The sequence below is a fragment of the Phalangium opilio genome, unplaced genomic scaffold, assembly GCF_054372755.1.
Source record: "Phalangium opilio isolate 3A_F unplaced genomic scaffold, DU_Popi_V2 ptg000329l_1, whole genome shotgun sequence".
In the NCBI taxonomy this organism is placed as follows: Eukaryota; Metazoa; Arthropoda; class Arachnida; order Opiliones; family Phalangiidae; genus Phalangium; species Phalangium opilio.
The window spans coordinates 10669558-10684164 of record NW_028324226.1 but is presented as its reverse complement, the minus strand read 5'-3'; positions in this window follow the sequence as shown (position 1 = coordinate 10684164).

Genomic DNA, 14607 nt, shown 5'->3' with positions numbered 1-14607 from the left:
ATGCGATTTTTTCGGTACATTTTTGAATGCATTTTTTTCTGGACAAATTTTTTACCGAATTCAGCTTAATTCTCTATAAAATACTCCTTAAAAGTGATTTCATCTCGATTGAACAATAAATAAAAATGTACCTCGATTTTTAATAACATTTTCAAAATCGACGTTTCACGGCCAGAGAAGCATATTTTGAGTATTTCTTCACTATTTTCAAATTTAACCACTGAAACTATAATTTTTGTACTTTTTGCTTTAATTCAAGCAAATGTAACGATATTCATTCAAAAAACTGTTAAAATTCAATTTTCAACAAGAAATCGTTGTCACGGATTTTGTATCTTGAAGAAAAAAAACATGCGATTTTTTCGGTACATTTTTAAATGCATTTTTTTCTGGACAAATTTTTGACCGAATTCAGCTTAATTCTCTATAAAATACTCCTTAAAAGTGATTTCATCTCGATTGAACAATAAATAAAAATGTACTTCGATTTTTAATAACATTTTCAAAATCGACATTTCACGGCCAGAAAAGCATATTTTGAGTATTTCTTAACTATTTTCAAATATAGCCACTGAAGCCGTTATTTTTGTACTTTTTGCTTTAATTCAAGCAAATGTAACGATAGTCATTCAAAAAACTGTTAAAATTCAATTTTCAACAAGAAATCGTTGTCACGGATTTTGTATCTTGAAGAAGAAAAACATGCGATTTTTTCGGTACATTTTTAAATGCATTTTTTTCTGGACAAATTTTTGACCGAATTCAGCTTAATTCTCTATAAAATACTCCTTAAAAGTGATTTCATCTCGATTGAACAATAAATAAAAATGTACCTCGATTTTTAATAACATTTTCAAAATCGACGTTTCACGGCCAGAAAAGCATATTTTGAGTATTTCTTAACTATTTTCAAATATAGCCACTGAAACCGTTATTTTTGTATTTTTTGCTTTAATTCAAGCAAATGTAACGATAGTCATTCAAAAAACTGTTAAAATTCAATTTTCAACAAGAAATCGTTGTCACGGATTTTGTATCTTGAAGAAAAAAACATGCGATTTTTTCGGTACATTTTTGAATGCATTTTTTTCTGGACAAATTTTTGACCGAATTCAGCTTAATTCTCTATAAAATACTCCTTAAAAGTGATTTCATCTCGATTGAACAATAAATAAAAATGTACCTCGATTTTTAATAACATTTTCAAAATCGACGTTTCTCGGCCAGAGAAGCATATTTTGAGTATTTCTTCACTATTTTCAAATTTAACCACTGAAACTATAATTTTTGTACTTTTTTCTTTAATTCAAGCAAATGTAACGATATTCATTCAAAAAACTGTTAAAATTCAATTTTCAACAAGAAATCGTTGTCACGGATTTTGTATCTTGAAGAGAAAAAACATGCGATTTTTTCGGTACATTTTTGAATGCATTTTTTTCTGGACAAATTTTTGACCGAATTCAGCTTAATTCTCTATAAAATACTCCTTAAAAGTGATTTCATCTCGATTGAACAATAAATAAAAATGTACCTCGATTTTTAATAACATTTTCAAAATCGACGTTTCACGGTCAGAAAAGCATATTTTGAGTATTTCTTAACTATTTTCAAATATAACCACTGAAGCCGTTATTTTTGTACATTTTACTTTAATTCAAGCAAATGTAACGACATTCAATCAAAAAACTGTTAAAATTCAATTTTCAATATGAAATCGTAGTCACGGATTTTGTATCTTGAAGAAAAAAACATGCGATTTTTTCGGTACATTTTTGAATGCATTTTTTTCTGGACAAATTTTTTACCGAATTCAGCTTAATTCTCTATAAAACTCTCCTTAAAAGTGATTTCATCTCGATTGAACAATAAATAAAAATGTACCTCGATTTTTAATAACATTTTCAAAATCGACGTTTCACGGCCAGAAAAGCATATTTTGAGTATTTCTTAACTATTTTCAAATATAGCCACTGAAACCGTTATTTTTGTATTTTTTGCTTTAATTCAAGCAAATGTAACGATAGTCATTCAAAAAACTGTTAAAATTCAATTTTCAACAAGAAATCGTTGTCACGGATTTTGTATCTTGAAGAAAAAAAACATGCGATTTTTTCGGTACATTTTTGAATGCATTTTTTTCTGGACAAATTTTTGACCGAATTCAGCTTAATTCTCTATAACATACTCCTTAAAAGTGATTTCATCTCGATTGAACAATAAATAAAAATGTACCTCGATTTTTAATAACATTTTCAAAATCGACGTTTCACGGCCAGAGAAGCATATTTTTGAGTATTTCTTCACTATTTTCAAATTTAACCACTGAAACCATAATTTTTGTACTTTTTGCTTTAATTCAAGCAAATGTAACGATAGTCATTCAAAAAACTGTTAAAATTTAATTTTCAACAAGAAATCGTTGTCACGGATTTTGTATCTTGAAGAAAAAAAACATGCGATTTTTTCGGTACATTTTTGAATGCATTTTTTTCTGGACAAATTTTTGACCGAATTCAGCTTAATTCTCTATAAAATACTCCTTAAAGGTGATTTCATCTCGATTGAACAATAAATAAAAATGTACCTCGATTTTTAAAAACATTTTCAAAATCGACGTTTCACGGCCAGAGAAGCATATTTTTGAGTATTTCTTCACTATTTTCAAATTTAACCACTGAAACCATAATTTTTGTACTTTTTGCTTTAATTCAAGCAAATGTAACGATATTCATTCAAAAAACTGTTAAAATTCAATTTTCAACAAGAAATCGTTGTCACGGATTTTGTATCTTGAAGAAAAAAAACATGCGATTTTTTCGGTACATTTTTGAATGCATTTTTTTCTGGACAAATTTTTGACCGAATTCAGCTTAATTCTCTATAAAACTCTCCTTAAAAGTGATTTCATCTCGATTGAACAATAAATAAGAATGTACCTCGATTTTTAATAACATTTTCAAAATCGACGTTTCACGGCCAGAGAAGCATATTTTGAGTATTTCTTCACTATTTTCAAATTTAACCACTGAAACCATAATTTTTGTACTTTTTGCTTTAATTCAAGCAAATGTAACGATATTCATTCAAAAAACTGTTAAAATTCAATTTTCAACAAGAAATCGTTGTCACGGATTTTGTATCTTGAAGAAAAAAAACATGCGATTTTTTCGGTACATTTTTGAATGCATTTTTTTCTGGACAAATTTTTGACCGAATTCAGCTTAATTCTCTATAAAACTCTCCTTAAAAGTGATTTCATCTCGATTGAACAATAAATAAAAATGTACCTCGATTTTTAATAACATTTTCAAAATCGACGTTTCACGGCCAGAAAAGCATATTTTGAGTATTTCTTAACTATTTTCAAATATAGCCACTGAAACCGTTATTTTTGTACTTTTTGCTTTAATTCAAGCAAATGTAACGATATTCATTCAAAAAACTGTTAAAATTCAATTTTCAACAAGAAATCGTTGTCACGGATTTTGTATCTTGAAGAAAAAAACATGCGATTTTTTCGGTACATTTTTGAATGCATTTTTTTCTGGACAAATTTTTGACCGAATTCAGCTTAATTCTCTATAAAACTCTCCTTAAAAGTGATTTCATCTCGATTGAACAATAAATAAAAATGTACCTCGATTTTTAATAACATTTTCAAAATCGACGTTTCACGGCCAGAAAAGCATATTTTGAGTATTTCTTAACTATTTTCAAATATAGCCACTGAAACCGTTATTTTTGTATTTTTTGCTTTAATTCAAGCAAATGTAACGATAGTCATTCAAAAAACTGTTAAAATTCAATTTTCAACAAGAAATCGTTGTCACGGATTTTGTATCTTGAAGAAAAAAAACATGCGATTTTTTCGGTACATTTTTGAATGCATTTTTTTCTGGACAAATTTTTGACCGAATTCAGCTTAATTCTCTATAACATACTCCTTAAAAGTGATTTCATCTCGATTGAACAATAAATAAAAATGTACCTCGATTTTTAATAACATTTTCAAAATCGACGTTTCACGGCCAGAGAAGCATATTTTTGAGTATTTCTTCACTATTTTCAAATTTAACCACTGAAACCATAATTTTTGTACTTTTTGCTTTAATTCAAGCAAATGTAACGATAGTCATTCAAAAAACTGTTAAAATTTAATTTTCAACAAGAAATCGTTGTCACGGATTTTGTATCTTGAAGAAAAAAAACATGCGATTTTTTCGGTACATTTTTGAATGCATTTTTTTCTGGACAAATTTTTGACCGAATTCAGCTTAATTCTCTATAAAATACTCCTTAAAGGTGATTTCATCTCGATTGAACAATAAATAAAAATGTACCTCGATTTTTAAAAACATTTTCAAAATCGACGTTTCACGGCCAGAGAAGCATATTTTTGAGTATTTCTTCACTATTTTCAAATTTAACCACTGAAACCATAATTTTTGTACTTTTTGCTTTAATTCAAGCAAATGTAACGATATTCATTCAAAAAACTGTTAAAATTCAATTTTCAACAAGAAATCGTTGTCACGGATTTTGTATCTTGAAGAAAAAAAACATGCGATTTTTTCGGTACATTTTTGAATGCATTTTTTTCTGGACAAATTTTTGACCGAATTCAGCTTAATTCTCTATAAAACTCTCCTTAAAAGTGATTTCATCTCGATTGAACAATAAATAAGAATGTACCTCGATTTTTAATAACATTTTCAAAATCGACGTTTCACGGCCAGAGAAGCATATTTTGAGTATTTCTTCACTATTTTCAAATTTAACCACTGAAACCATAATTTTTGTACTTTTTGCTTTAATTCAAGCAAATGTAACGATATTCATTCAAAAAACTGTTAAAATTCAATTTTCAACAAGAAATCGTTGTCACGGATTTTGTATCTTGAAGAAAAAAAACATGCGATTTTTTCGGTACATTTTTGAATGCATTTTTTTCTGGACAAATTTTTGACCGAATTCAGCTTAATTCTCTATAAAACTCTCCTTAAAAGTGATTTCATCTCGATTGAACAATAAATAAAAATGTACCTCGATTTTTAATAACATTTTCAAAATCGACGTTTCACGGCCAGAAAAGCATATTTTGAGTATTTCTTAACTATTTTCAAATATAGCCACTGAAACCGTTATTTTTGTACTTTTTGCTTTAATTCAAGCAAATGTAACGATATTCATTCAAAAAACTGTTAAAATTCAATTTTCAACAAGAAATCGTTGTCACGGATTTTGTATCTTGAAGAAAAAAACATGCGATTTTTTCGGTACATTTTTGAATGCATTTTTTTCTGGACAAATTTTTGACCGAATTCAGCTTAATTCTCTATAAAACTCTCCTTAAAAGTGATTTCATCTCGATTGAACAATAAATAAAAATGTACCTCGATTTTTAATAACATTTTCAAAATCGACGTTTCACGGCCAGAAAAGCATATTTTGAGTATTTCTTAACTATTTTCAAATATAGCCACTGAAACCGTTATTTTTGTATTTTTTGCTTTAATTCAAGCAAATGTAACGATAGTCATTCAAAAAACTGTTAAAATTCAATTTTCAACAAGAAATCGTTGTCACGGATTTTGTATCTTGAAGAAAAAAAACATGCGATTTTTTCGGTACATTTTTGAATGCATTTTTTTCTGGACAAATTTTTGACCGAATTCAGCTTAATTCTCTATAAAATACTCCTTAAAAGTGATTTCATCTCGATTGAACAATAAATAAAAATGTACCTCGATTTTTAATAACATTTTCAAAATCGACGTTTCACGGCCAGAAAAGCATATTTTGAGTATTTCTTAACTATTTTCAAATATAGCCACTGAAACCGTTATTTTTGTATTTTTTGCTTTAATTCAAGCAAATGTAACGATAGTCATTCAAAAAACTGTTAAAATTCAATTTTCAACAAGAAATCGTTGTCACGGATTTTGTATCATGAAGAAAAAAAACATGCGATTTTTTCGGTACATTTTTGAATGCATTTTTTTCTGGACAAATTTTTGACCGAATTCAGCTTAATTCTCTATAACATACTCCTTAAAAGTGATTTCATCTCGATTGAACAATAAATAAAAATGTACCTCGATTTTTTATAACATTTTCAAAATCGACGTTTCACGGCCAGAGAAGCATATTTTGAGTATTTCTTCACTATTTTCAAATTTAACCACTGAAACCATAATTTTTGTACTTTTTGCTTTAATTCAAGCAAATGTAACGATATTCATTCAAAAAACTGTTAAAATTCAATTTTCAACAAGAAATCGTTGTCACGGATTTTGTATCTTGAAGAAAAAAAACATGCGATTTTTTCGGTACATTTTTAAAGGCATTTTTTTCTGGACAAATTTTTGACCGAATTCAGCTTAATTCTCTATAAAATACTCCTTAAAAGTGATTTCATCTCGATTGAACAATAAATAAAAATGTACTTCGATTTTTAATAACATTTTCAAAATCGACGTTTCACGGCCAGAAAAGCATATTTTGAGTATTTCTTAACTATTTTCAAATATAGCCACTGAAGCCGTTATTTTTGTACTTTTTGCTTTAATTCAAGCAAATGTAACGATAGTCATTCAAAAAACTGTTAAAATTCAATTTTCAACAAGAAATCGTTGTCACGGATTTTGTATCTTGAAGAAAAAAAACATGCGATTTTTTCGGTACATTTTTGAATGCATTTTTTTCTGGACAAATTTTTGACCGAATTCAGCTTAATTCTCTATAAAATACTCCTTAAAAGTGATTTCATCTCGATTGAACAATAAATAAAAATGTACCTCGATTTTTAATAATATTTTCAAAATCGACGTTTCACGGCCAGAGAAGCATATTTTGAGTATTTCTTCACTATTTTCAAATTTAACCACTGAAACCATAATTTTTGCTTTAATTCAAGCAAATGTAACGATATTCATTCAAAAAACTGTTAAAATTCAATTTTCAACAAGAAATCGTTGTCACGGATTTTGTATCTTGAAGAAAAAAAACATGCGATTTTTTCGGTACATTTTTAAATGCATTTTTTTCAGGACAAATTTTTGACCGAATTCAGCTTAATTCTCTATAAAATACTCCTTAAAAGTGATTTCATCTCGATTGAACAATAAATAAAAATGTACTTCGATTTTTAATAACATTTTCAAAATCGACGTTTCACGGCCAGAAAAGCATATTTTGAGAATTTCTTAACTATTTTCAAATATAGCCACTGAAGCCGTTATTTTTGTACTTTTTGCTTTAATTCAAGCAGATGTAACGATAGTCATTCAAAAAACTGTTAAAATTCAATTTTCAACAAGAAATCGTTGTCACGGATTTTGTATCTTGAAGGAAAAAAACATGCTATTTTTTCGGTACATTTTTGAATGCATTTTTTTCTGGACAAATTTTTGACCGAATTCAGCTTAATTCTCTATAAAATACTCCTTAAAAGTGATTTCATCTCGATTGAACAATAAATAAAAATGTACCTCGATTTTTAATAACATTTTAAAAATCGACGTTTCACGGCCAGAGAAGCATATTTTGAGTATTTCTTCACTATTTTCAAATATAACCAAGGAAACCATAATTTTTGTACATTTTGCTTTAATTCAAGCAAATGTAACGATATTCATTCAAAAAACTGTTAAAATTCAATTTTCAACAAGAAATCGTTGTCACGGATTTTGTATCTTGAAGAAAAAAAACATGCGATTTTTTCGGTACATTTTTGAATGCATTTTTTTCTGGACAAATTTTTTACCGAATTCAGCTTAATTCTCTATAAAATACTCCTTAAAAGTGATTTCATCTCGATTGAACAATAAATAAAAATGTACCTCGATTTTTAATAACATTTTCAAAATCGACGTTTCACGGCCAGAGAAGCATATTTTGAGTATTTCTTCACTATTTTCAAATTTAACCACTGAAACTATAATTTTTGTACTTTTTGCTTTAATTCAAGCAAATGTAACGATATTCATTCAAAAAACTGTTAAAATTCAATTTTCAACAAGAAATCGTTGTCACGGATTTTGTATCTTGAAGAAAAAAAACATGCGATTTTTTCGGTACATTTTTAAATGCATTTTTTTCTGGACAAATTTTTGACCGAATTCAGCTTAATTCTCTATAAAATACTCCTTAAAAGTGATTTCATCTCGATTGAACAATAAATAAAAATGTACTTCGATTTTTAATAACATTTTCAAAATCGACGTTTCACGGCCAGAAAAGCATATTTTGAGTATTTCTTAACTATTTTCAAATATAGCCACTGAAACCGTTATTTTTGTATTTTTTGCTTTAATTCAAGCAAATGTAACGATAGTCATTCAAAAAACTGTTAAAATTCAATTTTCAACAAGAAATCGTTGTCACGGATTTTGTATCTTGAAGAAAAAAACATGCGATTTTTTCGGTACATTTTTGAATGCATTTTTTTCTGGACAAATTTTTGACCGAATTCAGCTTAATTCTCTATAAAATACTCCTTAAAAGTGATTTCATCTCGATTGAACAATAAATAAAAATGTACCTCGATTTTTAATAACATTTTCAAAATCGACGTTTCTCGGCCAGAGAAGCATATTTTGAGTATTTCTTCACTATTTTCAAATTTAACCACTGAAACTATAATTTTTGTACTTTTTGCTTTAATTCAAGCAAATGTAACGATATTCATTCAAAAAACTGTTAAAATTCAATTTTCAACAAGAAATCGTTGTCACGGATTTTGTATCTTGAAGAGAAAAAACATGCGATTTTTTCGGTACATTTTTGAATGCATTTTTTTCTGGACAAATTTTTGACCGAATTCAGCTTAATTCTCTATAAAATACTCCTTAAAAGTGATTTCATCTCGATTGAACAATAAATAAAAATGTACCTCGATTTTTAATAACATTTTCAAAATCGACGTTTCACGGTCAGAAAAGCATATTTTGAGTATTTCTTAACTATTTTCAAATATAACCACTGAAGCCGTTATTTTTGTACATTTTACTTTAATTCAAGCAAATGTAACGACATTCAATCAAAAAACTGTTAAAATTCAATTTTCAATATGAAATCGTAGTCACGGATTTTGTATCTTGAAGAAAAAAACATGCGATTTTTTCGGTACATTTTTGAATGCATTTTTTTCTGGACAAATTTTTTACCGAATTCAGCTTAATTCTCTATAAAACTCTCCTTAAAAGTGATTTCATCTCGATTGAACAATAAATAAAAATGTACCTCGATTTTTAATAACATTTTCAAAATCGACGTTTCACGGCCAGAAAAGCATATTTTGAGTATTTCTTAACTATTTTCAAATATAGCCACTGAAACCGTTATTTTTGTATTTTTTGCTTTAATTCAAGCAAATGTAACGATAGTCATTCAAAAAACTGTTAAAATTCAATTTTCAACAAGAAATCGTTGTCACGGATTTTGTATCTTGAAGAAAAAAAACATGCGATTTTTTCGGTACATTTTTGAATGCATTTTTTTCTGGACAAATTTTTGACCGAATTCAGCTTAATTCTCTATAACATACTCCTTAAAAGTGATTTCATCTCGATTGAACAATAAATAAAAATGTACCTCGATTTTTAATAACATTTTCAAAATCGACGTTTCACGGCCAGAGAAGCATATTTTTGAGTATTTCTTCACTATTTTCAAATTTAACCACTGAAACCATAATTTTTGTACTTTTTGCTTTAATTCAAGCAAATGTAACGATAGTCATTCAAAAAACTGTTAAAATTTAATTTTCAACAAGAAATCGTTGTCACGGATTTTGTATCTTGAAGAAAAAAAACATGCGATTTTTTCGGTACATTTTTGAATGCATTTTTTTCTGGACAAATTTTTGACCGAATTCAGCTTAATTCTCTATAAAATACTCCTTAAAGGTGATTTCATCTCGATTGAACAATAAATAAAAATGTACCTCGATTTTTAAAAACATTTTCAAAATCGACGTTTCACGGCCAGAGAAGCATATTTTTGAGTATTTCTTCACTATTTTCAAATTTAACCACTGAAACCATAATTTTTGTACTTTTTGCTTTAATTCAAGCAAATGTAACGATATTCATTCAAAAAACTGTTAAAATTCAATTTTCAACAAGAAATCGTTGTCACGGATTTTGTATCTTGAAGAAAAAAAACATGCGATTTTTTCGGTACATTTTTGAATGCATTTTTTTCTGGACAAATTTTTGACCGAATTCAGCTTAATTCTCTATAAAACTCTCCTTAAAAGTGATTTCATCTCGATTGAACAATAAATAAGAATGTACCTCGATTTTTAATAACATTTTCAAAATCGACGTTTCACGGCCAGAGAAGCATATTTTGAGTATTTCTTCACTATTTTCAAATTTAACCACTGAAACCATAATTTTTGTACTTTTTGCTTTAATTCAAGCAAATGTAACGATATTCATTCAAAAAACTGTTAAAATTCAATTTTCAACAAGAAATCGTTGTCACGGATTTTGTATCTTGAAGAAAAAAAACATGCGATTTTTTCGGTACATTTTTGAATGCATTTTTTTCTGGACAAATTTTTGACCGAATTCAGCTTAATTCTCTATAAAACTCTCCTTAAAAGTGATTTCATCTCGATTGAACAATAAATAAAAATGTACCTCGATTTTTAATAACATTTTCAAAATCGACGTTTCACGGCCAGAAAAGCATATTTTGAGTATTTCTTAACTATTTTCAAATATAGCCACTGAAACCGTTATTTTTGTACTTTTTGCTTTAATTCAAGCAAATGTAACGATATTCATTCAAAAAACTGTTAAAATTCAATTTTCAACAAGAAATCGTTGTCACGGATTTTGTATCTTGAAGAAAAAAACATGCGATTTTTTCGGTACATTTTTGAATGCATTTTTTTCTGGACAAATTTTTGACCGAATTCAGCTTAATTCTCTATAAAACTCTCCTTAAAAGTGATTTCATCTCGATTGAACAATAAATAAAAATGTACCTCGATTTTTAATAACATTTTCAAAATCGACGTTTCACGGCCAGAAAAGCATATTTTGAGTATTTCTTAACTATTTTCAAATATAGCCACTGAAACCGTTATTTTTGTATTTTTTGCTTTAATTCAAGCAAATGTAACGATAGTCATTCAAAAAACTGTTAAAATTCAATTTTCAACAAGAAATCGTTGTCACGGATTTTGTATCTTGAAGAAAAAAAACATGCGATTTTTTCGGTACATTTTTGAATGCATTTTTTTCTGGACAAATTTTTGACCGAATTCAGCTTAATTCTCTATAACATACTCCTTAAAAGTGATTTCATCTCGATTGAACAATAAATAAAAATGTACCTCGATTTTTAATAACATTTTCAAAATCGACGTTTCACGGCCAGAGAAGCATATTTTTGAGTATTTCTTCACTATTTTCAAATTTAACCACTGAAACCATAATTTTTGTACTTTTTGCTTTAATTCAAGCAAATGTAACGATAGTCATTCAAAAAACTGTTAAAATTTAATTTTCAACAAGAAATCGTTGTCACGGATTTTGTATCTTGAAGAAAAAAAACATGCGATTTTTTCGGTACATTTTTGAATGCATTTTTTTCTGGACAAATTTTTGACCGAATTCAGCTTAATTCTCAATAAAATACTCCTTAAAGGTGATTTCATCTCGATTGAACAATAAATAAAAATGTACCTCGATTTTTAAAAACATTTTCAAAATCGACGTTTCACGGCCAGAGAAGCATATTTTTGAGTATTTCTTCACTATTTTCAAATTTAACCACTGAAACCATAATTTTTGTACTTTTTGCTTTAATTCAAGCAAATGTAACGATATTCATTCAAAAAACTGTTAAAATTCAATTTTCAACAAGAAATCGTTGTCACGGATTTTGTATCTTGAAGAAAAAAAACATGCGATTTTTTCGGTACATTTTTGAATGCATTTTTTTCTGGACAAATTTTTGACCGAATTCAGCTTAATTCTCTATAAAACTCTCCTTAAAAGTGATTTCATCTCGATTGAACAATAAATAAGAATGTACCTCGATTTTTAATAACATTTTCAAAATCGACGTTTCACGGCCAGAGAAGCATATTTTGAGTATTTCTTCACTATTTTCAAATTTAACCACTGAAACCATAATTTTTGTACTTTTTGCTTTAATTCAAGCAAATGTAACGATATTCATTCAAAAAACTGTTAAAATTCAATTTTCAACAAGAAATCGTTGTCACGGATTTTGTATCTTGAAGAAAAAAAACATGCGATTTTTTCGGTACATTTTTGAATGCATTTTTTTCTGGACAAATTTTTGACCGAATTCAGCTTAATTCTCTATAAAACTCTCCTTAAAAGTGATTTCATCTCGATTGAACAATAAATAAAAATGTACCTCGATTTTTAATAACATTTTCAAAATCGACGTTTCACGGCCAGAAAAGCATATTTTGAGTATTTCTTAACTATTTTCAAATATAGCCACTGAAACCGTTATTTTTGTACTTTTTGCTTTAATTCAAGCAAATGTAACGATATTCATTCAAAAAACTGTTAAAATTCAATTTTCAACAAGAAATCGTTGTCACGGATTTTGTATCTTGAAGAAAAAAACATGCGATTTTTTCGGTACATTTTTGAATGCATTTTTTTCTGGACAAATTTTTGACCGAATTCAGCTTAATTCTCTATAAAACTCTCCTTAAAAGTGATTTCATCTCGATTGAACAATAAATAAAAATGTACCTCGATTTTTAATAACATTTTCAAAATCGACGTTTCACGGCCAGAAAAGCATATTTTGAGTATTTCTTAACTATTTTCAAATATAGCCACTGAAACCGTTATTTTTGTATTTTTTGCTTTAATTCAAGCAAATGTAACGATAGTCATTCAAAAAACTGTTAAAATTCAATTTTCAACAAGAAATCGTTGTCACGGATTTTGTATCTTGAAGAAAAAAAACATGCGATTTTTTCGGTACATTTTTGAATGCATTTTTTTCTGGACAAATTTTTGACCGAATTCAGCTTAATTCTCTATAAAATACTCCTTAAAAGTGATTTCATCTCGATTGAACAATAAATAAAAATGTACCTCGATTTTTAATAACATTTTCAAAATCGACGTTTCACGGCCAGAAAAGCATATTTTGAGTATTTCTTAACTATTTTCAAATATAGCCACTGAAACCGTTATTTTTGTATTTTTTGCTTTAATTCAAGCAAATGTAACGATAGTCATTCAAAAAACTGTTAAAATTCAATTTTCAACAAGAAATCGTTGTCACGGATTTTGTATCATGAAGAAAAAAAACATGCGATTTTTTCGGTACATTTTTGAATGCATTTTTTTCTGGACAAATTTTTGACCGAATTCAGCTTAATTCTCTATAACATACTCCTTAAAAGTGATTTCATCTCGATTGAACAATAAATAAAAATGTACCTCGATTTTTTATAACATTTTCAAAATCGACGTTTCACGGCCAGAGAAGCATATTTTGAGTATTTCTTCACTATTTTCAAATTTAACCACTGAAACCATAATTTTTGTACTTTTTGCTTTAATTCAAGCAAATGTAACGATATTCATTCAAAAAACTGTTAAAATTCAATTTTCAACAAGAAATCGTTGTCACGGATTTTGTATCTTGAAGAAAAAAAACATGCGATTTTTTCGGTACATTTTTAAAGGCATTTTTTTCTGGACAAATTTTTGACCGAATTCAGCTTAATTCTCTATAAAATACTCCTTAAAAGTGATTTCATCTCGATTGAACAATAAATAAAAATGTACTTCGATTTTTAATAACATTTTCAAAATCGACGTTTCACGGCCAGAAAAGCATATTTTGAGTATTTCTTAACTATTTTCAAATATAGCCACTGAAGCCGTTATTTTTGTACTTTTTGCTTTAATTCAAGCAAATGTAACGATAGTCATTCAAAAAACTGTTAAAATTCAATTTTCAACAAGAAATCGTTGTCACGGATTTTGTATCTTGAAGAAAAAAAACATGCGATTTTTTCGGTACATTTTTGAATGCATTTTTTTCTGGACAAATTTTTGACCGAATTCAGCTTAATTCTCTATAAAATACTCCTTAAAAGTGATTTCATCTCGATTGAACAATAAATAAAAATGTACCTCGATTTTTAATAATATTTTCAAAATCGACGTTTCACGGCCAGAGAAGCATATTTTGAGTATTTCTTCACTATTTTCAAATTTAACCACTGAAACCATAATTTTTGCTTTAATTCAAGCAAATGTAACGATATTCATTCAAAAAACTGTTAAAATTCAATTTTCAACAAGAAATCGTTGTCACGGATTTTGTATCTTGAAGAAAAAAAACATGCGATTTTTTCGGTACATTTTTAAATGCATTTTTTTCAGGACAAATTTTTGACCGAATTCAGCTTAATTCTCTATAAAATACTCCTTAAAAGTGATTTCATCTCGATTGAACAATAAATAAAAATGTACTTCGATTTTTAATAACATTTTCAAAATCGACGTTTCACGGCCAGAAAAGCATATTTTGAGAATTTCTTAACTATTTTCAAATATAGCCACTGAAGCCGTTATT